This window comes from Ursus americanus, chromosome 15, assembly GCF_024610735.1.
Source record: "Ursus americanus isolate L20-20 chromosome 15, mUrsAme1.1.p, whole genome shotgun sequence".
Lineage (NCBI taxonomy): Eukaryota > Metazoa > Chordata > Mammalia > Carnivora > Ursidae > Ursus > Ursus americanus.
In genome coordinates, this window is record NC_142141.1 from 59,476,362 (window position 1) to 59,504,271 (window position 27,910).

The window sequence follows — 27,910 nt, forward strand, 5'->3', positions numbered from 1 at the left end:
CTCAAGTCTTGACGACACAAATCAAAGCAGTGGTTGTCTAAGAGGGATGGAAATCAACTGGATGGGAATCACACTAGTTATAATAGAATTTTTGGGGGGTAGTGGAAATGTTCTCTGTCTTGATAGGTGTATACATTGAACCAAACCTCGTTGCATTCCATGTTTAAAATCTGTATGGGAAAAAAAAAAAGAAGAATAAGAAGTATTTTGTAGGTTGGAATACTTATATAGAAATAAATTCCAAAAAAATATGCCAAAGCAAAAAATAAATGTAATTAATATATTACATAAAGGACTGCTACAGTTTGCAGTGATATATAATATCTAATGTAAAAAATTGTATTTTAGAGGATGTATTCATTTTGAACTTCCTTTGTAGTTTTCCCCCCTATGTTTCTAACCATTTGTACTTTGAAAATGGTATCGTATGACATTTTAACTTCAGGTTAAAACCTCTGGTCTGAAATCAAGTTATAATATGGCTAAATATATAGTAAAACCATAATTAAGAATAGGAACATCAGGGTTGGGGTGCCTGGGTGGCTCAGTCGTTAAGCGTCTGCCTTTGGCTCAGGGCATGATCTCGGGGTTCTGGGATCAAGCCCCACATCAGGCTCCTCTGCTATGAGCCTGCTTCTTCCTCTCCCACTCCCCCTGCTTGTGTTCCCTCTCTCGCTGGCTGTCTCTATCTCTGTCAAATAAATAAAATCTTTAAAAAAAAAAAAAAAAAAAAGGAACATCAGGGTGTCTTGGTGGCTCAGTTGACGAAGCATCCAACTGTTGATTTTGGCTCAGGTCATGAGCTCAGAGTTGTGAGATCGAGCCCCGCATCAGGCTCTATGCTGGGCAAAAAGTAAATGTTTAATTTAGTTGAGCTAGGTAATGACCTGAAGTACAAGTCTATTCAAATAATGAAGTCGTTGGTCTCCATAGGAAGTGTGTAATTCAAGCAATTAAACTCCAAGTCCTGTAGGTTATTTCTTTCACTTTCTGATCTATTCTTTCTTTCCAAGCCTGGTCCACACCTCTTAAATCAGTAAAGTGACCTCCCCAAATCATAGAATCCTGAAAATAGGGACTCTCTTCTTTCCAGAGTATCTTTTCTTGAAAGCCTCAGCTAGAGATGTGAGTGGAAGAATGTCTTTCACATACACCTCAGGCAGCAGCTGACTGTGAAAAGCATCCCATTCTGTTCTGAGTGTGCCCCCATGTCCCATGATGCCCACTGATTCTCAAGTGGAATATAGACATAGGGTAGACTCAAATAATTACCACTGCCTCGCCATTCATGCTACTTCCCTGGAAGAGTAACCACGTGCAGGGATGATCTGCCTCACTCATTCCTGAGAAGAGGTACAGGGTTGCCACAGATCTTTTAGATAGTTCCTTGATGGCCTTTTCCATTAGAGACCTCTCCAGAAAGATACATGTGCGCATAGACGTTTATTTATTCTGTGGGTTTGTGTACTCCTCCCATACATTATGCCATGATTCCTATTGTGCAAATGTGCACGTGCATTGGATTATGTCAACCTAGATCATGTATGAAATATATTCCTGACCTTTGTTTTCAAAGAATATGATTGTTATTTGACAGAAGTTTAGAATTTCAAGGACCAACCAGTTGATCATATAATATAACAGCTATGAGTTTTTAAACAGCATTTTCTAAGTCATCTGATTATACACACACAGCCCATTATAATCACTCCATTCACTGGGAGTGATTTAGAGAACTCCAAGGTTAGCCTGTACTCCACAACCACCAAAATGATCATAATTAATCTTCCTTATGGCCTAACTTAGGAAAAACACAAAGAACTTAGAGGGTGTCTAAGTAAGGCAATAAAAATCACTGCATATTGGTAAATGAACAGTGTCTTTCTTCAAATGTAAATCACTGTTGGTTGTGCGTTACTTGGATTTGTCCTTTCTATAGCGAATTCAATAACACTTTTTCATTGTCCTTTTAGGAAAAGATAATACATATTTGAGAAGATTGTTTGGAGTTATGATATGAAGTCATGAAGATATGAAAAGAGCCTCATGCATCAAATGCATGAAGACCTAACTTTGAGGGGTGCCTGGGTGGCACAGCGGTTAAGCGTCTGCCTTCGGCTCAGGGCGTGATCCCGGCATTCTGGGATCAAGCCCCACATCAGGCTCCTCCGCTATGAGCCTGCTTCTTCCTCTCCCACTACCCCTGCTTGTGTTCCCTCTCTAGCTGGCTGTCTCTGTCGAATAAATAAATAAAATCTTTAAAGAAAAAAAAAAGACCTAACTTTCATGCGTGAATGCATCAAAACCTAACTTGCTTTATTAGCACTGTGCTCAGAATAATAGAGCCACCAGATATAATTCAAAAACGTGGGTCATGATTAACTCTCCGTGCCTTCGGTAAATTGGTACCGCAGTGGTGGGGCTCAGCCATCACTTAATTATTGTTAACTAGTATCAGCTGCAGAATGACAGAAAAGAAAATGATTCATTATATGCTCATTCAGGGCTGCCAATGAGGAGAGATGGAGACCCACAACCGAGTGAGACATGAAAGTGATTGAGGCAGATGTGGCATTCAGTCACCATAGCCATGCCAGTCCAGGAGAAATGATCATCAGTGAACATTTGCTAGCTAGATTTTCTGCAAGGTATTTAAATAGTTCCCCTTCCCAATAGGGCTAAACTGTGGTCTTCTTGTCTGAATTTGGCTGGGCTAGCGTTTTTGTGTCTGAAGTGCATATACCATTATTTCCTGAGAAAAACTTGCATAGAACCACTGACAGCTGGGGAAAGAAGGAAACGTTGCAAGAATGCAGGGTGCTGATGGGGGGGTGGCGGAAGATGGCATGATGGTAAGGGAAGGAGCCAGGCAATGAGCAGATGTGTGGCAGAGACAGTGCAAGAGGGAAATTAGCTTAAAGCTGCACATTTATTTTCCCTTTCTTCCTTCCTTGTTTCTCTGCCCCCAAGAAGTTCTTGTCACTTGCCTTACCCCAAAGCCCGTCTTCTGGAAAGTTCCACAGAGGTTTGAAGCATTTCCTGGACACTCTGGTCAAGAGGCCTCCAGGGACATCTGGAGAAGGAGTCACATGTCAGCCTGGTTTAGGAATTATTTTTAACAAAACAGTGTTAACAGTAACACCATTTTTTTTTTTTTTTTGAGGGGGAAGGCACACATGAGCTGGGGGGAGAGGAAGACGGAGAGAGAGAGAGAATCCCTAGCAGATTCTACTCCCAGCACGGAGCCCAATGCAGGGCTTGATCTCACCACCCTGAGATCATGACCTGAGCCAAAATCAAGAGTGGGATGCTTAACCACCTAAGCCACACAGGCGCCCCAACAGAAACACCATTCTTACATTTTGTTACTGTTGGGGATGATTTCCTCTTTCAGTAAAGTACTCTGATGAAAAAGAACAGGAAAGAGAAAGGAAAGGAGGGAAGGGAGAGAGTTTCACGAGACTGAACAAGAAGGCAACAAAATTAAAGGTGAGGATGTTACAGAGATAAGAGATGGTCCAAGCAGGGGAGCTGCCAGTGAACAGCTCAAGTGAAGGAGAATCCTGTGAACTCCCCTTTAGGGGACAATATGGAGGCTGTGGCAAGGACACCGGGAACTTGCCAAGGTTGGGTACATCTACCTTGGAGAGGAAGGACAGTAAGAGAAGATCACGGGCTCTGGAGTCAAGCAAACATAGAGTCCTACTGACTGTGTGACTACTTGTGCAGCCTCGGGCAATGTCTTAACCTCTCTGGACATCAGCTGTAAATGGATGTGCTTGATTGCATCACCTCCTAGGGATGTGATGATTAAACAGTTAATGGGTATGCGAAGCATCTAGCAGTAGCTTATGGTCTGCCAACAGTAAATTGTTTGTTTATCTGACCTCATCTCCTGCCCCTTTTTTATCAAAGGAATAAAGAGAATGAATTAGGCATGCACACAACTTTAAAGCTGCCATTCTAATTTACTCAACCACATCATCTACGGAATGGGGAGGACCCAAGCCAATCCTTCTTGGTCTTGCAAGCTCATTGCCATGAATATTTAAAACCAACTGTCACATAGGGACTGGTCTCTAAAGTTGATGGAACCTGCATCCCAAGACCAGCAAGTTGGAAAGGCATCATCTTGGAACTGAAAGAGAGAATACCTATGGTAAGAACCAGAGTCTTTTAGGCTAACATCCAAAGATGGCTTGTAGAACATCACATTTACAGAATTTATTTACTCCTCTCTAATTTTACATTTTAGCCATATAAGGCAGCCCAAATCCTTTCAACACATGGAAGTTATTTGAGAATTATCCTGTCATTTCCTGCTGGCAAATAATGGGAAAATAAAACAAACGATAATAAAATGAGAAGGAAAAATATTCAAGCTATGTCCCTGAGGCAGGGAATGTATACATTTTGTGTATTTTCTGATACAACCACAGAACTGGATTCACCTGCCCACACCCATAAGCTACATAAATTAATGCAGCACCAAGCACAAAAAGGATTCACTTAAGACCCAAACCAATGAAGAACTGGATTTAGAAAATCTCACAAAGTGGGTATGAAATATCCTCCATTAATTAATCCTTCTGTTTCACACACCACTTGATGGGGTTTCATAGGATTGGTCTTTAGAGATCCAGTGGGTGCTGGGAACAGGTGTGACATGCTGGGGGCAGGTAGCCTGGGAAACAGGGGAAGGGCAAAAACATGTTTCTGCTTGATGAAGCTTTCACTGGCCTTGATTTATATAATATATATACCATAACATATCTACTGAAGATTAGCACAGGTTTTGATATTTGTACAAGTAGCATTTTAATCTTTTTTCATTGCTTTATTCTTTAGAATCATACTAGTTTTATAAAATGAATCTCTCTGTTACATTATTTATAAAATACAGAATTGTAGTATCCTTAAATATTTGTCTCACCAGCTATATTTTTAGTACCTTTTGTCCACACATATTAGACTATTAATGTTTTCTACTCCTTCTTTGGTTAATATTTTTCATTTATGTTTTCCACAGACAGAAAGAGCAGTGCGCTCAGTAGGTGTGTACCCTTGAACAAGTGACTTCTTCAGTACAGTTTCAAGAAGAAATCATTTTCTCTCCAAGACGAAGGGATCTAATGTAGTTAATCTGCCAGCAAGTGTGTGGCTAGTTCTCCCAAGGGTTGGTGCTACACAGAGTCACCATGAGTCTCTCTCTCTTGCTGGTTGGGCATTCAGTTATAATTGTTGTGGATTATAAAAGTTGTGGATACATCAGCCCTCTTGACATTGTCAGATACTTTGTCCCCTTCAATTAGAGCACTCTGGGTCTATTAATTGGCTTAAATCTGGGAACTATTATCTGGAACAACCTCCAATGTCAAATGCCTTAGCCCAGATTTTCTCCAAAGAGCCTGAAGCAGGGAGAGTGAGGAGAAAGAGAAGGGGGCTAGGAAGGCAGCCCAGCAATGCCAGGCAATGCCTTGCCTGCCGCCACTGCTTCACAGAGAGCTGCGTGGAGGCTGGGCGGAGGCTGCGCGGAGGCTCGGCGGTCAGCTCGGCAGCTAGGGCCGCTGAACCCACGATAATGAAGAATCGGATCTCAAACGTATCCACCAAAGGAAGCACGTGGTGGCGATGGTGATGGTGAAGGAACCTTAAAGATGTTTCCTCCCGTCTCCTTTTTCCCATCGCTCAAGGTTCACTCCGTGGGTAGGTAACTGCCCGGCACCCCTAGGTTGGATTATCTAGTCTGTTAGTGACCACCGGGCACGCCAGATCCATGGCTTGGGATGTGGCATTTCAGTGACGTAGCAGGGATTCAGGGAGCCTCAGGGAGTGCAGCAAAGTTGGTGGTGAAGGCAGGAAGCCTCTTCAGAAGGAAAGAGATGGTCACGGGTATATGAAGAGGAGCAGGGTTTGCGCTCAATATTCTTGTCCAGGCAAGAAGGGAAACCCCAAATCCATAATTTAAATGACTGATACATTCGACCTTAAAGAATTGGTCATTTCCATGAGGGAAAAAAAGACAAGATACACTAAGTAAAAAGAAAAGAGGTAGAATGTTAATGATAATAGATATAAATTTCTTATCAAAAGATCCCTTTCAAGTCAACAACAAAAAGACAAAGTACCGAATTAAAACAGGCAAAGAGTAAAGAAAGGCAGAACATTATAAAAGGCTAAAATATTTAATAACCACTTACTATTACAGTTTTTACAGAAAACAAGTACAAATAAATGCAATACTATGGTACTATTTTTCCACAATTACGTATGCAAATATTTTCAACTGATAAAATACATATTAAAGAGAATGAGAGAGAATGGGCTCTCTCATGAACTTTTGGCAGACCATGAATTTGGATGAAATTTTTGGAAGGATAATTCAATAGTACCCATCAAAATTTAAAATTTACATATAGTACTTATGAAACTATTTCCTATGGATGTACATAAATATATGTGTATAAAGATGTTTGTAAGAGCACTTTTGTAATATTAAAAAAATTGAGAAAATCTAAATGTCTTCCAACAGGAAACTAATGATTAATGAAACATAGCTACATTTAATGGAAGGGTATACAGCCTTTAAAAAGAATAACATGGATCTACTTATATAGGGAAATATTAAAGATATAAAGTACAAAAGCCAAGTTGCTGAGCAGTAAGTATGTGTCGTATTGCATGTTGTAGTAAGAGAAGTATCATATGATCCCATGCATATAAATAATTAGATGTTAAAATACTTCATTTTGGACTGCAGTCTCAAAGATCAGAATAATACTAACAAGTAAATTTAAGTAAATTAGAGAACGGGGTAATTTGGAAATCCTTGTTAATGGAGATCTAAAACACATTACAAAGTTATGGTGAAAGGAGACCAGGGCATGATACTTGTGCAAGCTTGAAATTGTTAGAGGACATTTGAAAATCGAAGAATGCCAGAGACTCTTTCATGGACGAAGAGAACTAGGATAAAGTTGCCTTATTCTATTACCTAGCAGTTTCAATTAAGCTTATTAAGTTACAATGGAAACAACAGCAAGGAAAATAATGAGATTAAGAAAAGTTAGTACGTTAAAAGAAAATCTTTGGAGGGGAGGAACTGTTGAGTACAGATATCTTTGCAGAATGGATGTGGGAAGCTCGAGGCAGTGCCGTGCAGGGGAAAACTGGACTTTAACTCTCCTCCGTAACATCTTTCCATAGTGTTTGAGGTTTTTACCACTAGCTGATATTACTTCCCTTAAATAAAATTTAGAAAATATATTAACTAAATCAAAGTATACATGGATACCTTATCCTTCATGTGATCTCAAAGTATAAAACCAAATCAAAGAAGTCATAAAAGAAAATATTAATCAACTCTAAATGTAAATGTAGGTACCTTTAAACCATAAACCACATTAAAAGCAAACGACAAAGTTGAGGAAATATATTCGAAATCTACAATAAATGCTATAGACTATGCCCCCAAGTCCCACTGTTCCCCTCTGCCCCCTTCATATGGTGAGACCTAATGTGATGGTATCTAGAGGTGGGACCTTTAGGAACAGATTAGGCCATGAATGTAGGGCCCTCGTGAATGGAATCAGTGCCCTTTTAGATACCCCAGAGAGCTCTCACATCTCTTCCTCTGTGACCACACAACAAGAAGATAGCCAGCTACAAGTCAGAAACGTGTCTCATTAGACACTGACTCTGGGGTGCCTTGACTTTGGATGTCCCAGCAGCTATGACTATGAGAGGTAGAGTTCTGTTATTTGGTATGGTATTTTGTTACTGTATTTTAAATTGTATTCTGTTATGGTATTTTATTTTTTAGCCCAAAGACAATAGGCAAATTGTTAATAGACTTTAGATAGATACATGGATGGATGAGAAGGAAGGAAGGAGTGAGGGATGGAGGAAGGAAGGAAGGAAAAAGGGGAAAAATGCATATTTAGAGGTTATTTAATATCTATAAGGATAGCACAAGATGGAGTAGTCAAAAGATATGCCACCCCTAATGATCATGTTTTCAATATAACACTGAGAAATTATTCTATAATTTTAAATGAATTATTCCAAAATTTTTATGTAAATATACAAGCCAATATATTATCACCAAAACTGTGCATGGTGAAATGTGGAATTATAGAGGACTTTTTGTTCCCTTAGTATTGTACTTTTTTACTTTCTGTATTTTCTAAAAGGACTATGGACTTCTTTTACAACATATTTTTTAAATCCTAAAAATCACTAAATAACTGAAATTAAGTCAAGGAGTAGAAACAAGAACAAGCGTATTCTTATTATTTTTGCAAGTATAGCCATTCCGTTTAAACACGCTAGGGTATTGCTTCAAGTGTTCATGTGAATTAATGAGAAATAGGTCATTTTTTGGTCTAGCTCACAAAGCACCTGATAACCATTTTCAAGGGATCAAGATCTAGTTTGGTAATTAACTACAAATACACATTGTCTTGTAAGCATAGCTTTGCGATACTGTTGGGGCAATCTCCAGGTCTGAAAGATAAGGCATCGTACTGTGTAACATGCTTGAGCCTGAATGGAATCCATCCCCAGCTGTCAACAGAAATTAGACCTGTTCTCTGTCAGCAAGGAGAGAATAAACAAGTCAGGAATAATGCTCTTTTAGTTCTCAAAAACTTTAAATAAAAATTCAGGGTAGCCTTCTGTGATCTAAAATGTATCAGGATGAATTGTTGGACTCTCCCCTGGGGCGGACACCTCCATTTGATATAGGATAAAAAGACCCAGAAAGAACTAAGATTCAACTAAGTTCATTCTGAGCTCCCCTAGAAGCAGGGGCTGAACCTTTGAAATTTGATTTAATAGTGCAAGGTCTTGCCACTTGGACAGTTCTCCCCTCTTCTCCGTTCTCTTTAAGTATGCAAGAAGAAATATTTTACCTGTAAATACCTGTGATCACTGAATATATCTCTCCAGTCAATTTAGCTCTGACTGTAGTAAGAGCACATGGAATGTATTAGCACCGTATCAGCAACCTAATTCATGATAAATAGAATATTCATTCTAGGATTGGGATAACTAATAAAATTGCTTGACCTCATTCATCCCTTGTTGGCCCAAGAATCAAGTCTGTTGACCATTCAGTGTACTGAGTTAGTTCATAGAAGGAGTCATAGGATTATTCTTTCTTAATCTCTTACCCTAAGAGAATATATAGACACTGAAGTGATACATTCTTGATTAACTCCATGAGTTTTGCAGTTTGGATACAGGAAGCAATGTTGATGCCCACATAAATATTTCTACATGAGCTGATACATTAAGTCAATTTAATATCTGATTACAGCTGACCCTTGAACAACACAAGTTTGAACTGTGCGTGTCCTCTTATACACAGATTTTTTTTTTTTTGGATAAATACATTACAGGACTGCAAATGTATTTTCTCTTATGATTTTCTCAGTAATATTTTTCTTTTCTCTGGTTTACTTTGTGTTGTAAGAATACAGTATATTATGCATACAACATGCAAAATATGTTAATTGACTATTCATGTTATTGGTAAGGCTTCCAGCCAACAGTAGACCATCCGTAGTTAAGTTTTGGGGGAGCCAAAAGCTATATGCAGATTTCTAGCTGTGCAGGGTATAAGCACCCCTACCCCCTGCGTTGTTCAAGGGTCAACTGCATATATATTTTATACTACCTTTATTAATGAAGTATTAGGGTCATTTTGATTCTAATTTTCACTCTTATTGAAGAATTGGTTTCAAAATGGCAGCTCATCCCTTGGACAGCTGAAGCCAAGCAGATCTCTGAAGCCCCAGCAGGTGAGGAAGTATAGGTTTGAGGGCCGTGTCAGGGACCAGGAACCATGGCATCCTTCCCTTCCTGGGGTTACGGCCACTGCAAGTCTCCACTTCTCTGTATCCCTGTGGCCATCTCCCTCTCTGCCCAGCATATGGCCTTCTCTGATCCACTTGTACCTGGTTCAGACTTAGCCACCCAGCCCTGACATGATATCCTGTCATGGTTCAGGCTCTAAGCCCCTTCGTAGGAGGTCTGGAGATCAATCCGCTAGGTGGTGGTGCTGAGGAAAGGCCTGTGTTGTGGAGAACTGTCGATTCTGGGCTGTGGGAGAGGAGTGTGTAAAGAAGGCCCATGGGAGCAGAGAGGGGCATTTCTGGTATGTCTAGAATGGTCCTAGCAATTTCCTAGCTTTGTAACAATTCAAAGGTCAGTACTGGCCCACAATGTGAAGTTCAGGTAAAGAGACTTCATATAAATTAAATTCCAAATGGTGTCTGTCCGTAGCATTAGGCCAATTTCCTGTCTAGCCGTACCAATCATGTCTGTTTAATATGCATGTTTTCAGCCTGGTTTTCTAGAAGTGAAGTCTGAGACAGGGTTCCTGGGAGAGTGATTTAGTGGGAGAGCTCTCCGGTGAGGGGGCGAGGGAAAACAGGATTAGACCGAAGGAAAGAAAGGTAGGTAAGGGAGCGATGTGGAGAAAGTGTAACTGGATCCATCAGTTACGCCACAGAGTTATCCCTTATTAGGCCAGGAGGCCAACCTTCCATACACATGGCAGTTGGCCACTGGCTGCTGGTGGCCTCTCCCTGCCAGGGGGAGGGCAACATGTGACCTCAGAGCAAAGCAGATCCCATCCTGCAGAGAGCAACACTCCGGAGAGGAGGGCAGCTGTGAGCCATGACCAGCCAGCGAGGGACACCAACAGCACCCACCACCGCATTCGAGGCCTACAGGCCTTCCCAGCCATGGCTGGGGCTGCGCAAGATGAAACGCAAGGTTGAGCTGGATTATTTCCATGCCTCGTCCTCGCCCTTCTGCACACCCGGCCCTGATGATTCGCTGCTTTCTGCCTCACCGCTCAGTGTTGGTTTCCCCCTCGGTCCTCCCACCGATGCATTTCCAGCCTCATTGATGCCAACACACTTCCCAGTCTCCCCCTCCCCCGTTACCCTCCTCCTCACCTCAGCCTCAAAACCTCCCCTTCTGGCCAGTGCTGGCCTCCCCTGCCTCACGCCACACTGGCCCTCTGCGGCTTCCTCTCTGTGCCGAGGTCCTTCCTGCTCCAGAGCCTGTGCATTGGCTGTTCCCACCCCCTGGAAAGCTCCTCCAGGCCTCTACCTCTGGCCTTGTGGTCCTCAGCACACAGAGGTCTCTCTTATCCCCACTCCCATCCTCATCCTCGGAGCTTTCACACCCCACCAGAAATCTTACAGTTCCATTGTGATGGTGCCTTTCATGTCCTTCCTGCCACTAACCTAGTGATTTTCAACTGCAAGCTGATGATGCATTAGGAAGGGACTTGTGAGTCAGTTGAGTGAATGGTGACAGACACTTTTAATAAAATTAGAATGCCCTGGAAGAGAATGCATTACACTCGGTAAAAATTAAGTATTGTAAAACTATCCCTCATTCTGTGTGTGTGTGTGTGTGTGTGTGTGTGTGTGTGTGTGTGTGTGCTGAGTGATGACGTGGAAGGTATTTCTGATTTTGTGTTGGAGATAAAGAAACTTGAAAGCCGCTCTATTAAAGTGTAGACTCCATCTCTTTATTGTATGTGGGGGTTTGGGCACGTTCCTTGACTCTCCCTGCCGCAATTTCCTCCTTATAGAGTAATTGCAAGGATCAAATGAATTTTGTAAGTGCTTGGAGGAGTGCCTGGTGCCCTTGGAAGCTCTGTGCAAGCGTTGGGAGGCATTGTATTTATTTGTACTTCCTAATAATTGTCCACTGCTCTATCCTCTGTGACTATTACCGTGTACACACACCCTGGCTCTCAGCCATTGCTGGTTGGATAAGCAGGGGGGACTCTGCGACAGACGCCATCTTCCTTGTACTTCTAGGTGAAGGAAGGAAGCTAAAGGGAATTCAGCACGGCTTCCACAGAAAGAAATGCCTGAGGAGCTTTCAGAGTGTTGTCTTGCCAGTAAATCCCTCACTCTTCCTTCCTCACTGCGTTGGGTCTTACTAAAGGCCAGTATATATATAAATATATATACACTTAAGTGTCTGGCAATTTCTAAATATTATATAAGAAAGTAAGGGGAGATCTAAGGCATTGGGAGGGAACATCTTCACTCACGAAGGAAATCCAGCAACACCTAAGCATTTTTTCCATCTTTTTTTCAGAAGAATGCTTCTTTTGAGGCCAAACTATTGGCAGCCATGGGAATTATCCAATGTGACTGATGAAACTGTTGGTTTTATTCCAAAATCTCCCTCCACCAAACCAGAGAGGGACCAAAGTGAGGGTGGCGTGAACTCTTGAGTTTTGTGGACAAGCAGGCGCTCTAATTCAGAAGGACACAGTAAATGTCTGCTCTTCCAAAGACAAGAGTGCTATTCTGAGTCCATTATCATTGAAAATAGGTTAATGGATTTTTCCTGTTTTGACTGTGGCTGACCCAGGAATGATCATAGACAAAGTCCAGCTTGCTCCCAGGTCAGCTCGTAGGGAAGGGGACCCTAGAACATGCTACTTGCCTCTCTTCCTCTTTGTGTAAGGGAATGGCAGTGGAGGTTGCAACAAAGCAGATTTAATGTTAGTTCCAGGAAGTTGAGTCTGCCAGTGAAAGCCGTAACCTATGGAGAGGGCTGCCTCATAGAATGGTGGATGTCCATCCCTGAATGTGTCACCTGAGGACCGGATGACCATTTCCATCTGTACGAGCTGTGTCAGGAGCTCTCCAGAGCCTGGGGTCCTGAAGCCCCTCTCCTCACTGCTCTCAGTACTGGGGCGTCCCATCATCCTCATCCTCATGCAGGCCACCATGTGCAGGCAGAGGTCTCCAGAGAGAGCCTTCAGGAGGGTGTCCCTCTTTCTTCTTGGTGCTGGGCTTTTTAGTGGATGCATCAGATGCGCCATTGCATTTTATCCATATCCCGGGTCCAAAGTGATTGGCTTTCTTTACTCATGATTGCACGAGCATGTGCTTGTCCATCCTAGTCCTAGTGAAGAAAATGGCTGAATCTCTGGAAAAATATCAGCCTTTCAAGGCACATGGAAACATGAGCTTATAATATACTTGTATGCATATGCCAGCGTGGCTACTACCATTTTTGTGTGGGAATAGTTATTATAGCTTAGATTTTCCTTTTTAGAATAGAGTTGCAGTTGGATTGTACGAAATGTTAAGAGCATTTTTAAAGCTTTTTTGATGCATAAAGAACATAACTTTGAACATCTGAGTCTGGGAAAAGGATATAATTTTGTGCAGGATGGTGATTCCAAATGAAAAGGTAGAGTTGTCACTTTATGTAGGAGTGGAATTTACTTCACAGAAACCCATCTGCATGCGAGATGGTTTCCTTTCTCCAAGTTTTCTATGCATGAAAAAATAAGTTTCCTTAAAAGAATTTTACACTTATTTCATAATAATAATATATTGTAACAGATAGAATAGAACAGGAGATGAGAATGTCTGCTGGATTTTCATCTGCTTCTATATTCAATCTCTTGTGACATGCCATTTTGGTTGAAATAGGTGAAGAAAATCTGGCCTATTATAGGTCTACAGCTGGACAGGCGAGGGAAATTTGAATAGATTGCTCTGATATTTGTGCACAGTTTCCTTTGTTACTAACCCAAACTCAAAAAATTCCTCGAAGGTTAATTATAAAGTGATCTGAACCCAGAAAAATGAGCTTTCTGTTCTCTGCACTCATGAGAGAAAATGAGAATGAGCAGGCAGATAATGACTTTGGATTTCCCCCAGCTTTATTGACATATAACTGACATGTAATCTTACGTAAGTTTAAGGTATACAACGTGATACTGTGGTAAATGTATGTATTGTGAGCTGATCACCCCAGTAAGGTGAGTTATACCCATCACCTCCCACAATCACACTTTTTTGGTAATGAGAACATCGAAGATCTACTCTCTTAGCAACTTTTAAATAGGTAACACGGTATTGTTAACTATAGTTACCAAGATGTACATTTGATCCCTAGAACTTATTTGTCTTCTAACAAGAGTTGTACTGTTTGACCACTTTGACCCATTCCCTTATCCCCACCCCCCACCCCTCTGCCCCTGATGACAATCGATCCGCTCTGTTTCTATGAGTTCTGTTTTTTAGATTCCAGATAGAAGCGAGATCTTATAGTATTGTCTTTCTGGAGAAACCACAGGTCTAGGGAGCCCTCTGGTACCTTGTCGTGCCGGCCTGGGGGAGGGGCCGTGTAGTCAGAGTGTACCGGCTCCTTTTACCTTTCTCATTGGTTCTTCTTTGTCTCTATGGTCAAGGGGGTGCTCCAGCCTCATCCCCAGGTTCTGGAATTTTCTCAAGACCATGGTGTCTTGTTTCTGGATAGATGCTAATTGTTCTCTTGGTGAGGGGCTGAAGTCAGGAGCAATCGAAGTCATCATCTTGATGATGCTACCTTCCAATTTTGGATTATTAAGGGAAGTGTTGACCTTCCAGATTTTCCACAAAGATTTTGGAGGACCCCGGTTCTCCCCTTACCACACTTAGAGAACTGGGTTAACCCCCCCATTTTGGTGTAGTTGCTTGGAAGGTATGTAAAGGGAAGAGGAATTTGTAACATACATAGCTTAACAATCCCAGCAGGCTTTTTTTGGGGGGGGGGGAGATAATAACAAAAAACCAAATTGATGTGGGAAGGTAAGGAACTCAGAACACCAAGTGCAACCTTGAGAGAGACAAATTCATTTGGAGGACACACATTCCTCATTTTAAGATTTCTTATAAAGCTACCCTATAATCAAGACAGTGTGATTCAGGTGTAAGGATGGACAGATCTATGAAAGTGAATCAAGTCCATAAGTATATCTGCATATATGCAGCAAAATTAATTTTGACAAGTGTGCCAATGTAATTCAATGCAGAAAGGGAAGTCTTTCTAACAAATGATGCCAGAACAACTATATATCTGTTTACAAAAAATTGAAACTTGATCCATATCTAACATGAAAATGGACAAAGGAGCGCCTGGGTGGCTCAAGTGATTAAATGTCTGCCTTCAGCTCAGGTCATGATCCCGGGGTCCTGGGATTGAGCCCCACGTTGGGTGCTCTCTCTCTCTTTCTCAAATAGATAAATAAAATCTTAAAAAAATAAAAGAAAATGGACACACATTGATGGATTCCAGAAAAATTTAAAAGCTAAAATTGTAAAGCTTCCATAAAAAAAGGGGGCAATATCTTTGTGGCCTGTGTAGTCGAATATTTCTTAGAGAGATTGCAAAAGCACTAACCCTAAAAAAAAAAAAAAGTAAACTAGACCATCAAAGTAAAAAATTTCTAGTCTTCAAAAGGCTTTGTTAAAAATTAAAAAAGACAATGGGGCGCCTGGATGGCTCAATCTGTTGAGTGTCAGACTCTTGACTTCCGCTCAGATCTTAATCTCAGGGTCGTGCGTTCAGGCCCTGCCCTGAGCTCCATGGCGCCTACGTAAAAAAAATTAAAAACACAAATCCGTGTCAAGGAGAAATATTTACAATCTACACATGACAAAGACTTGAATCCAAATTATATAAAGTACTTCTCTATATCAAAAACAAAGGATAAGCAACCCAGTTAAAAATTTTCAGAAGACTCGGGTAGGAACTTCACAAACGGGGATATAAGCATTGCTAAAAAGAGACAAGAAAAGATGTCAGATCAGGGAATTGCAGCGTAATACCAGAATGAGACACTACTATACAGAAACAAGAGTGTTTTCACGTTACCTGACTTCCGACACCAGATGCTGGAGAGGATGCAGAGCGGCAGGACAGCTCATGCCTGCTGGTAGGAGAGTGTAACGTGATGAAACCAGTGTGGAACATTGGCTGTTTCTTATAAAATTAAGAAACAGTGCTGCTCTAAGATAATTTTTCAGTGGAAATGAAAACAGACGCGCACGCAAACATCTGTATGATAGTGCTTTCTGCAGCAAGAAATTTAAACAACTCAAGTGTCTATTCACAGGAGAATGAACCAGCAAAGAATAGTATACTCATACAATGGAATGTTACTCAGCAATGGAAAGAAACGAACTCTGGATGCACACACATGGATGGATATCAAAAATAATTGGTGAGTGAAGGAAGCTAGGCATGGGTATTACTTCTCTATATTCCCATTGTTATGAAGCTCAAGGACTAATTTGTGGAATTGTAACCCAGTATGGTGGTCCTTCTGGGTGTGGGAGGGAAGTACACTATTGAGACACATGAAGGAACTTTCTAGGGTGAAGGCAATGCTCTTCCTTGATTGGATGTTGGTTCCATGGATACATACACTTTTAAACACTCATCAGAGAGTGCACTTAAGATCCACACATTTTGCTATATGTAATTATACCTCAATAAAAATACGAAAACTGCATACCCTAATTACACCACAACAGTTATGAATATTTTCTTGGTTTATTAAATGAGGCGTTTATTCAAATATGCATTTTGATTGCATTATGAATATGAAACATGCTGATTACCAATTCATATTCCTTTGGAAACCTAGAGACAGAGCGAAAACTACCCTGTGTGACAGGAAGATGGACTTACCCATCCTTCAGCGTTTTCAGTTTTCAATCTCTTGTCTATTACCATGGTAATTGCCTTTAATGACTTTGTTCTCCTCAATGTAATCAGACAGGAAGCTTTAGATGGAAGATGCATAAATTATTCTAACTCCTGCCAGGAAAAGAATCCAAGACTTTAATCAACTTCTCCACCTTTTATTCTTCTTGTTAGAAAGTTTTCTTTACATGCTTACTTAACCGACAGACCCTGTGCCTGGAAGGTGCGGTGTTCCCCTCAGGAGGACCAGGACTGCAGTGCAGAGGACAGGTGGCATTCCTGTTCAAAGAGCATCAAATATGCCAAAGATGGTTATGCAAATTCATTTGACTCTGTCTGCTGTTTTTATACGTTGGCTCATAAAAATATCAACACCACTGATGGCACTAACTTTATATCATTCTTTTCAGCTTATGAAATACTGTGCACTCAAAGCAAACATCTGGGAGGAAAATAATAGGAGAGTCATCATCACCCCCATTCTACAGAGAAAGTAATTGAAGTTCATGACATTTAAGCTCCTTCATTGTTTCCTTAATGAATTTGGGTCATGCTTTATGTCTGTTTCAAAGACGACTAAAATTTATCTCCTTTCCTGAAGTCTTTCTAAATTGAGCTTCCCTCACTTCTTGCAAAACCTGCACAGAACACATTCTCAGGATTCGGGGCAGCAAGGAGTCTCTGCATTTTAGTCCTCCATCAACACAGGAATCTGGGGCTGGAAGCAGGTGGGGGAGCTAGGCAGAATCCTCTCAAGAGCCGTGGTAGGTAATATCAGGATGGGTTTGATGGGTCCTGCGTATAGTCTGGTCTGCACGCTGTGCCCTGGGGAGGTAGGTATGAAGCAGTCTCAACGCCCTTCCTTCCCATTTTGAAACAAGCCACGTCTCCTATTGACTTACAATTCAGCACTTATTGAATCAAGGAAACACTGAACAGAAGACATTTTATTCGATTCTGAACTGCATCATTCTAAATATTGATTGCAAAGAGATTTCCTGTGCAGAGTGACTTTAGGGCCCAAGTATTTCCAAAGAAGCCTAGTGCACACCTATATGACCAAAAAAAAAAAAAAAAAAAAAAAGCCATCATTCAGATGGAATGAGTTTCGGTACAAAGAACTTCTTCACCTGTTTAGAATCCAAGTTCGGGTCTTGGAAAGGGTTTGGGGTCAGGAATGTGGGTCCAGGTACGAAGGCTAAAGCTCCAACAGCCCCAGATCAATAACGTAGATATGCCACAGCTCCAAACATCAACTTCCTCATCTGTAAAAGGAGGATAAGGATACCCTGTCCTCTCTAGAACCCAAAGAACATTCCAGTGAATTGGAAAATAAACAGAAAGCACTTTTTGGATCCATGGAAGTTACTCGAAGTTACCTAAGAGTTGAGTTACCCCTCCGCCTGGGGTACCCCAGGGCTCTCTGCAGTGGTTTCTGTGCCTTTCTTGGAGGTCGGTGGTAGGTCTGGATTTCTTTCACTCATCCCTTGGCTGACTTTCATTCTCTTAATACCAGAGCCTTCTCATTATGAATTCCTTTAGAGAGTTGCTGGTGATCTTCACCCTTTCAGGCACTTTTATTTTATCTCATCCTTTTGAATGCCCTCTTTGGAGGCATGAATGTCCATTCTAGGGGGAGTGGTGTGTGCGTTTGTGTGGCCATAATTGGAAAGGAGAAAACATGTATTGTTTCCTTCCTAGGGAGGACTCTTGGTCGAGTGTAAAGCACGAATAGTCAATGTCTTAGCCTACAAAGCTGACGTCTAAGGGTCTGCCAGGATGGGACCCAGAGGGTCCGATGACATCACCAGGTTCCCCTCAGTCTCTCATTCTTCCCTTTCTGCTCTGCTTTCTTTGGCATTGGCTTCCTTTCCAGAAGAGCTCACACTCTTCCTTAATGATGTCAGGATGGACACCTGCAGCTCCAGGACTACAGGCTTCCTGTCCTAGTCCCGCCTGGGCTGCTGTAACAACATGCCACAGACTGGGTGGCTTATGAGCAACAGAAACGTACTTCCCACAGTACTGGAGGCCAGAAGTCCAAAACTGGGGTCCTGGCATGGTCGGGGGAGGCCCCTCTTCCAGGATGCAGACTTCCTCTTGTGTCCTCACATGGCCGAGGGGGCTGGCGGCTCTCGGGGGCCACTTTTATATGAGCCAAATCCCATTCCTGAAGGCTCCACTCTCAGACCTAATCACCTTCCAAAGGCCCCACCTCCTAATACCATTACACTGGAATTAAGATTTCGAGATATAAATTTCGAGGAGACACAAATATTCAGTCCATTGCCCTGTCTTCTTAGCAATCCAACAAGAGCGAAAGTGGCACAAACAGAAGTGTGGCAATTAAGTATCATTGGCTTGAATGTTCTGCTGGCTTGGGCCCCACGCAACACCTCCACCGAGCATGGTGACCAGGGCCAGTGTAGGCTTCCGGCTGTCTCAGGTCTGGGTCACGTGGACAGCAGGATGAGCCTGAGTAGGTCTCAAGAAAAATCAGGTGCTATCAACAGAAGAAGAACTCCCAACACACAGAATCACTAAGGTCTCGCTTCCCTGAGGGCAAGGTTCAATGCTGTCTTGTTCGTGTATAACTGCCTAGAGGATCTGACATCCACTTGGCCCTATGAGCCAAGGACCACAGGACGCGGCACCTTTCTCTTCTCCCTCTGAGGGGAAGTTTGGGATTGTCACCAAGAGACAATTCTGTATAGGCCTTTTTCCATAAGCTATTGAATGAAAAGCATATTTCTTCAATGAAGATAGTTAAGCAGCAATTTGTTTTTCAGACTTTACTCTCTGTGATTTTGATGGATGTGTTAGTTTCCCATGGCTGCTCTAACAAATTCTCCCAAACTCAGTGGCTTAAAACAACACAGACCTATTATCCCACAGTTCCGGAAATCAGAAGTCTGACATGGGTCTCACTGGGCTAAAACCAAGGCGTTGGCAGGCTGCATTCCTTCTGAAGGCTCTGGAAGAAAACCCATTTCCTTATCTAGTCCAGCTTCTAGAACCCCCTGCGTTCTCTGGTTCACAACCCTTCCTCCATCATCCTAGCATCTTGAAATCATCCCCTCTCACCTTGACAGCACTGCCTCCCTATTATAAAGACCTTGTGATTACACTCGGCCCACCTGTGTCCTTCAGGCTAAAGTTCCCATTTCAATATGCTTACTTGTCCTACCTGCAAAGCCCTCTTGCCACGTAAGCTAACATACTCACAGGTTCTGGGGCCAAGGCCTTGGACATCTTTGAGAAACCATATTTCTGCCTATCATGATTGGGTCCAAGTTCCTAGATTCCACGCATACACCTACTTTCTCCTTATGAATATACGCTAGCATTACCTACATAATTATCATTTTTCTCAAGGGCTATCTTCCAGTTTCCATATCTTTCTCTCCATCTTTCTACATTTAGGGCTTTGAAAACGCATGCTTAACTTACCTCGATTGGTTCCGACTCAGACCAGGTCTCTAAAATTTCCAACGTATTTTACCAAATATAATTGAAAATAGAAAGTTTATGAAATTTGTTTGGACTTGCATTCTTTTAAGTCTATGGTGCATAATAATTTGATAAATAGAGGCCGACGACAGAAGCTATGTGTCATAAAGTAATCTAATACCTTTTTGTCCCCCTCAAGCCAGACTACTCACTCAAGTTCGGAGGAAGAATTTGGTTTACTTATAAGTCGCTAGAAAGAAATAGTACTATAGAAATGGAAGATGTACGAGAGTCACTAGGCCAGTGGATGGGATACTTGTTGATACCCTCGTTGTTGGTAGAATTCTTTTGTTGCCAAAAAAGCTTGGTTGTAGCTTTGCATGATGTATTAGACACTGACTCTACCCTTGACTTTGAAATGATAGGCTGAAGCTTTTGCATGTTTATTTCCAATAACTAACATGCCACATCTACCAAATGGTGCTTTTTCATGCTCTTCTTTTCTTTTGCTCCTAGAAGCTTTTCTGGGAATCCATTTCAGGAGATTCAATTGGATAGCATGCTTAGCCTTGATTTCTTACTTAGTACAATGTCTTCTCAGTATTGACATAAAATAAGGATGCGTTTGCATTATTAAAACAAAGACACAAACTACGTACCCCTACTGAGATAAATGATACACAATACTGTTTCCTCGTTGTTTTATGTGCTAGATCTTCAAGTGTCTTAGGAAATGCCAATGTTGAAACTTCTATAGATGTCAGGGTCAGAAGGGCTTAGGGAGGGAAGAGAGAGACGGAGGGCCCGCCACGTACCTACACGATAAGCTAGGTCCTCTGCACGCACCTGCTCATTGCTAGGGAAGCAGAAAGGCTACTCCTTGCCCTTTGCGCTGTATGGCAGTTACCACAAGGCAGAAGAGAATAGGCCTAGCAGTCACTTAATTAATCAACTGATAATTTACTCGAGCCTCCATCAAGTGAGAAAATATCTTGCTATGGTAAAAACCTTGTTTAAACAGTTACAAGAGAACTGCAAGACCTCCTACGGTATTGTCCTACTTGTCCGTCTTGCAGTGATTTTATCTTATTTAAAGTATTTTCAAAGAAAAAAAGTATTTTCATTAACTGAAGCATCTAGCATCTTTGCCACAAATATGGGAAATATTAAAAGAGAAATAAATACATTTAACCTTTACCACTTCTTTTATTATAAACTCCCCCCACCCCAAACTGCTTAGTTAATAGGACCTACAAGCACGAAAGCAGTGTGTTAAAAATTGCCTCAGCTAAAAGCAGGTATAAGGCAATGGCAGGGACTGTGGAGCATTCCACAGACACATTGTGTGATTTGAGGAGGAATCTGAGGAGGAAGTGTGAAATTTGCTCTTTTTTTTTTTTTTTTTTTTTTTTTTAGAGAAAATACCCAACAGATGCTTAGAGATATTAAAAACCCTTTTCAGTTGCACAGGGAACAGAGCGTCTGCGGAAAGGTTGACTATAGACAGCGGTATTCTAATATGAGCGACTTGTGGCCAGTGTCACAGGACGCCAAAGTTTGTACAAAAGATAGAAAATTCCGTCGCTAAAGGCACACACATTCTAGGATGTGATACAATGCAGGGGAGTGCTGATTCTGAGGAAAATGGTATAAGAAACATTAATCCACCTGGCGTGGCTCAACGATTTCTTTAACACAACACTGTAATGGGTCAGCAGTTGAAACGGGTTCTTAATTCTTCATGAATGAGGTGACTGCCCTGCCCTCTGCCCACAGGTTTCCAGTCTCACATTGGTGGGTGTGTGGCACCTGGACCCCCGCCTCTCTGCATCACTCAGCAGCTTCGAGAAGTTCTACACCCCAGATACCCAAGCTCGACCTTTCAAAGAATTGACCACTTCTGGGCAGAATCTGGGTCCTGGATACTCTCTTGGTATGGACCATGGATCACTTCTTACTCTCTCTCTCTCTCTCTTTTTTTTAAAGATTTTATTTATTTATTTGACACAGAGAGAGAGGGGGAGAGCATACGCAGGGGAGGTGGGAGGCAGAGACAGGAGAAGAAGTAGGTTCCTGCTGAGCGGGGAGCCTGATGTGGGGCTGGATCCTAGGACCCTGGGATCATGACCTTAGCCAAAGGCAGATGCTTAACCGACTGAGCCACCCAGGCGCCCCCGATTTTTAATCTTTTTGTAGGTCATTTCTACATCCATATGTAATGTGGTTACATCTACGGCAGACAGTTCCCCACAGGTATTGGGAACTTCATTCAAGTTTCGGAGGATGGCTGTACGCAGACATTTTAGTAGACAGCTAAGAACCCAGACTAAATCCCTGAGCGCTTAGAGAGCCTAAGAACGTTTCTATTTCACATAACATAGGAACATGACGTATGAGTCGTGTTAACTTGTTTCTGATTTTTCTATAAGGCGAATGAATTCTTGTCTTATATGCTTGATGAAATTTAACAGTAAAAAAAATCCAGCATGATGAAAAATTTCAAAACGTGAAATGTATGATACCACACAACAAAATACCAAGGAGAGCGGTGATATCTTTCCTAGCGTAATGCCAGGGCTTTTTCCCCATCGTTTCTTATTAGGAAAAAACAGATGACATAGTGCGGACGCTGGGCACTGTCTTATCTGAGCAGTGCAATTTTGAGTGGTTTCCAACAAGTCTGTGCTCATATTCTTTGGCTCAGGTTCCCAAGGGGCGGGGGGTGAGATCTCCATTCAGCATATCTAGTTCACATCCAAACTATTTTCTCTTTCCTTTCCTTCCCCCTACCCACCTTTTTCTGGGCATTAATGTCAACCATACAAACCTTTAACTCTGAATTCTGCAATGTGGCCATGATAATTAAATAGTCGACTGCTTCTGCCAGAGAACAAATTTGTGTCCCGAGAGTTCTGATGATCGTTCTCATAACCTGCCCCAGGGTGATTTAATTTAGAAATGGGTCTTTAACAGTGACTCCTGACTCACGCTCAAGAGCTTTGGAGTTAAATCTGCAGTAACCATTGCCTACGTCTGAAGGTCTGAGTGAGAAGCGTACCCAGGGCGTGTATTACTTACTGCCGTTATTAGGCTGCTCGCCTGCCGAAAGGGTTTCCTATTAGGTTTTTTGGCTCAAAGCCACAAACCTCCACTCCAGACATGCAGGTATTCATTAAACACATCTGACACATCCATTCTCTCATTAATGACTTCCCTTGATCCACTTTTAGTTCTAATCAAACCGGTCTCTTATTCCATGAGGCATCCTTCAACTCTCCAAACTCCAGCCTCGGCTCATCTCCCACTTCCGAAAATCTGTTTTGGACAGCTGTCAACTGTTCTGTTTTTGCCAACTCAAATCCTGCAGGTGCTCTGAAAGCCAGGCTGAACACTGACTGTGGAAGCAGTGTCCCGAAGTTAACCCTGCTTGCGAATCACCTGTCCCGTACGCTGAACTCCTTCCCTGTCGGTGCACAAGCATCACACCACGCTTGTGCTTCTTTCTTGTTGTGTGGCACTCTCAATTTGTATCTGTCTTCTCTCGTAAGTGTACTTGCTTCCAGGGGAGCATAGGCTCATCTATTTCTTTTGAATTTCTCACCACACTTGTATGAATCTGGCACACTGGGAGTTCGTGGCATTCTCATTGAATTGATTTTCATTACATAAGGAATAACATTTTATGAACCTTTTACAACTCTCCCAAACAGAAGTCTCTACTGATTTTTTAGTACTAATCTGAAAATGAACAAAATAATAAAGATGATTTATAAAAAGTGTGGTTTCCAGGAGACCACCTAGTGTTAAATACTAGATATATTCCTCTCTCTTACACCACTTGTACTCTAAGGGAAGAACCAATTTCCAGAAAGTTACGTCTAACTTAGCTTTTGTTAACTCTAAGAATAATGTAGAAAAGTTATTTCTAACTATGGCAAATCATAAACCTTTAATTAATAACCTATAATGTGATGAGTTTTGACTTTTAGTAACTTATACTGAGGAGTTTTTTATAATACATATATGCACTCAATGTATGTCTGTTTGTATCATCACATTCCTGATGTGTGTGTTTACATGTATGTCTGTATATAGAGGTATGTATGTGTGTCTTTATTTTCTAAACTCACATAGAAGTTAGTATTTACGAGAAACCAGAAGTGCAGAGTATGCTTACTCAAAGGCCCAAAACAAACAACAAAACTAAGTGGATTTTTTAAGTCCTAGAACAATTTTGAAAATTCCCTTTTCGTAGATCAGTGGAGCAGAATAAGAGCCCAGAAAGAGACATGTGCAAACACGCTCAACTGATTTTTGACAAAACGCACGAACAATTTGATGGAGGGGACATGAGAGATAGCCTTTTCCACAGATATTGCTGGAGAAGTTGAACATCTGTGGGCAAAAATGGAACTTCAACTAAGTCTTATACCTTATACAAAAATTAACTCAAAATGAATCATGGACTTAAATGCAAACTCTGAAGCCATAAAACTTACACAAAAACTGTAGGAGGAAAACTTTGGGATCCAGGCAAAGAGTTTATAGACTTGCTGCCAAAACACAATCCATAAAAAGAAAAAGTGCTAAGTTAGACTTTATCAAATTTAAAAACGTATTCTCTGAGAAAGACCATATGAAAAGAATGAAAAGAGAAGCCACAGACTCGGAGAAAATACTCGAAAACCACATATGCCACAAAGGACTAGTACCTCGAATATATAAAGAACTCTCAAACTCAACAGTGAAAAATCCAACAATGCAAATAGAAAATGGGTAAGACAGTCATAGACCTCTGTCAAAGGGAACACACAGAAGGCAAATGAGTGCCTGCAAAGAGAGATGCTCAACATTCTTGGCCATCAGAGAAATTCAAATGAAAACCACAACAAGCTATCACTACACACTTATTAGAACGGCTAAAATAAAGTATAGAGACAACACCAAATGTTGGCAAGAAGGGGAGAAACTGGATCACTCACACATTCCTGATGGGGATGGAAAACAGCACAGCCATTCTGGGTGGCAGCTTAACCGCTTCTTATAAAACCAAACGTGCAAATGTAATAGAGCCCAGTGATTGCACCTGTGGGCATTTATGCCAAAGAAATGAAAACTTACGTTCACATCAAAAACCTTATACAGATGTCCATCGTAACTTAATTCATAATAACCAAAAACTGGGTACAACCCAGATGTCCTTCAGTAGACAGACGTTAAATCCACTTTGGTGCACCCATACCATGGATGGCCGCTCAGGAATCGGAGGGAACAAACCATAGATATACCAATAGCTTGGACGAATTTCCAAGGAATTACATTGAGTGATAAAAACAAACAAAGGCTACATAGTATATGACTTCATGTACATAATATTTTTGAAATAATAAAACTTTAGCAATGCAGAGCTTATCAGTGGTTGCCCATGCTTGGGGACTGGGCGGAGGGAAGGCTGAGGTGGGGTTGGCAAAAAGGTGAATGTGGTTTTCAAAGAGAAAGAAGAGGAATACAGAACTGGTCTGTGTCTAGGTTGCGGTGGTGCTGGTGGATATACATGTGATAAACTTGTATAGAACTAAACCCACACACAGACAAACGAGTAAAACTGGGGAAATCACAGTGGGACGGGTAGATTGTACTGATGTCAATATCCTGATTGTGATACTGCGTTCTAGTTTCCCGAGATGTTACCATTGTGGGGGGAACGGGGTAAAGGGCAGGCGCGGCGCTCTGAATGCACAGGTATCTCAATAAATATTTCAACTAAAAAAAAACCCAAACAAACCCAAACTCTTTTTTTCATAGATTTCCTTGAGATGTGCCGTTTTGGGTTGCCTTTGCACTAAATAGAAGGAGAGGGTTGCCCTTGGTAAATGCTGGCCCTATTTCTTTGGTGGGTTGTACGTGGGCTGTGCGTCACATATGACTGTGACTGACAAAGCCTAGCCTTTATGACATCATCTTTTCCAAAGCTAAGCACCCACATAAGTAAACAAATGTTTTTAAGGCTCTTTTTCTTCTAGATTCTTCAAAGAGATCCCATGAAGGACCTCTCCTGTCTCCCGGAGGCCATGCCCAAAGCTCTGAATGTCTTGCCAGCCTGTGGTTTTGGCTGGACTGTCTGGTGATGCATTCTCAGTATTAACACCAAGTTTCTTTAAAGAAGTCTGTGGCAGTTTGAATGTGTTTTCCAGGGTTGACAACAAGTGTCCAGGCCCAGCAATGTCACCCAGAATCTGAGTGTACTTCAGTACTCTTATGGCCATAACAAGTTCAAGGGTCTTCTCTACACTTCTGTGATAATGATAATTAATAATAATAATCCTTGTCCATGATCCTACAAATGTAGACTCCGAACATGTGGGGCCACAGGTCACACTAATCAACGTAACTGCAGAGTAAGCCCGTCCCGAGTAACGTGATTACTCAGTTACACGTTGTTTCTTCCATTCCTCAACCCCCAAAACTCCCTTTTTGTCTTAACTCATAAACAAAAGAGAAGAGAAAAAAATAGTATTTCCCTGAGTAATGTACTAGTCTTCCCATTTAGAAGCAGCCCCATGGTCTCCCACAGAGGTTCCCTCCAGGCTTTCCAGAGTATCAATTAATTCAGCAACCAGGCAAAGTTTTCCTTGAGAATTGTTACATAACAGTGAATGAACTGTCCTTTCTAGGGCAGCCTGGAGTTTCAGTGAAACGAGATGCCAACAGCTCCTGACTTATCACAGACTCAAGTGCAATCAAACATCAGAAAATCAGAATTAAGACAGTCCTGCAATTCACTGTTCAGCCCTTCCTTTGCTCTGAAGATCATCTGGAATCTTCCATTCCCCCTCAGCTTAGTCCCACCCTGACCCTTCTTTTCCTAAAGTTCAGATGCCTCAGCTTTGATCTTAAAACTTGGAGGGGGGGAAAAAAAGAAATTGTAAATATCTTCAGTGCCTTGCAATTACTTTGCGAACTTCTGTTCTGGTCCTGCTGGTTCGCTAATGAACCTCCCAACTGCATTTATTGGGGTCGGCCTCTGCTGTCGCCAGCGTGAGCCCTCAGAGACATTGTTATTCGAACATGACCCCAGCTCGCAGGGAAACTGAAACAAAGTTGCTGCGTAACCGCTGCCTCCCAAGGGCTGCGGGCCCTGAAATCTTCTCTCTCCAGTTTCTGTGATGATGGCGGTGCACCTGCAGAATGTGTGTACACGAGACTAGCAGGCAGATTTTTAAGAACTGAAGGTCGAGAGTTCTTCTTGCAACGTAATTAGATACTCTGTTTCAGTCTTAGGCCTTCTTATGCCAAAAAGGAATCATGAAGCTTCGAATGGGATAGAGCCATCAGCACGAGAGGGCAGAGCAGGCCTGCCCACCCTCCAAGCTTTAGGATGCAGCCCAGGGAGAGGTGAACTCGGACTTCCTGGGTAGGGGAGAAGGTGGCCCTAAGGAACCCCAGGATCCAAAAAAAAAAGCAAGCAAGCGGGTGGTGTTAACTGATTGTTGTCTAAAATTCAAAAAGGCAAAGGCAAAGCAGGATTAACATTAGGGAGAAGAAGAAAACCCAGCGAAACTCACATTTGGTTCACCCACTTGTTTCCCAGCTCCGCAGGCTTCGCTGAGAAGACTGAACAGGCTTATCAGGTGTGCCGAGAATTTCGGTTGCACAGTAGGAGGAAGATGTTGAAACTCGGCTCCAAGGATGCTGGAGCTGCCCCAAACAGCGGAGCGGCTGGAAGGAAAGATCTATTTTGGAATTCCAGAGGTCCTGGAAAGACTCAAAGGCTGTTAATCTGATGCAATTTAAAGGCCACGCAAGATTAGGCCAAAGGCCTGCTGCTGGAGGACAGGCTCCAGCTGTGAGTGGGCGGAGCCCTGCGGGGCTGGGCTTCCCAGGAGGCTGGAGAGCCTGGGAGAGGCGCTCAGGACCAGAACCCCGAATT

At 42.0% G+C, this 27,910-nt stretch overlaps 1 long non-coding RNA gene across 1 annotated transcript; it reads right to left on the bottom strand.

Moving 5' to 3' along the window:
• LOC148108883 (uncharacterized) lies at positions 1 to 27,628 on the bottom strand. Its single transcript, XR_015726817.1, has 3 exons — positions 27,546 to 27,628; positions 2,993 to 3,073; positions 1 to 170 (listed from the first exon to the last, which is right to left on the bottom strand). It is a non-coding gene; the product is annotated as an uncharacterized LOC148108883 (long non-coding RNA).
• Positions 27,629 to 27,910: the final 282 nt, after the last annotated feature.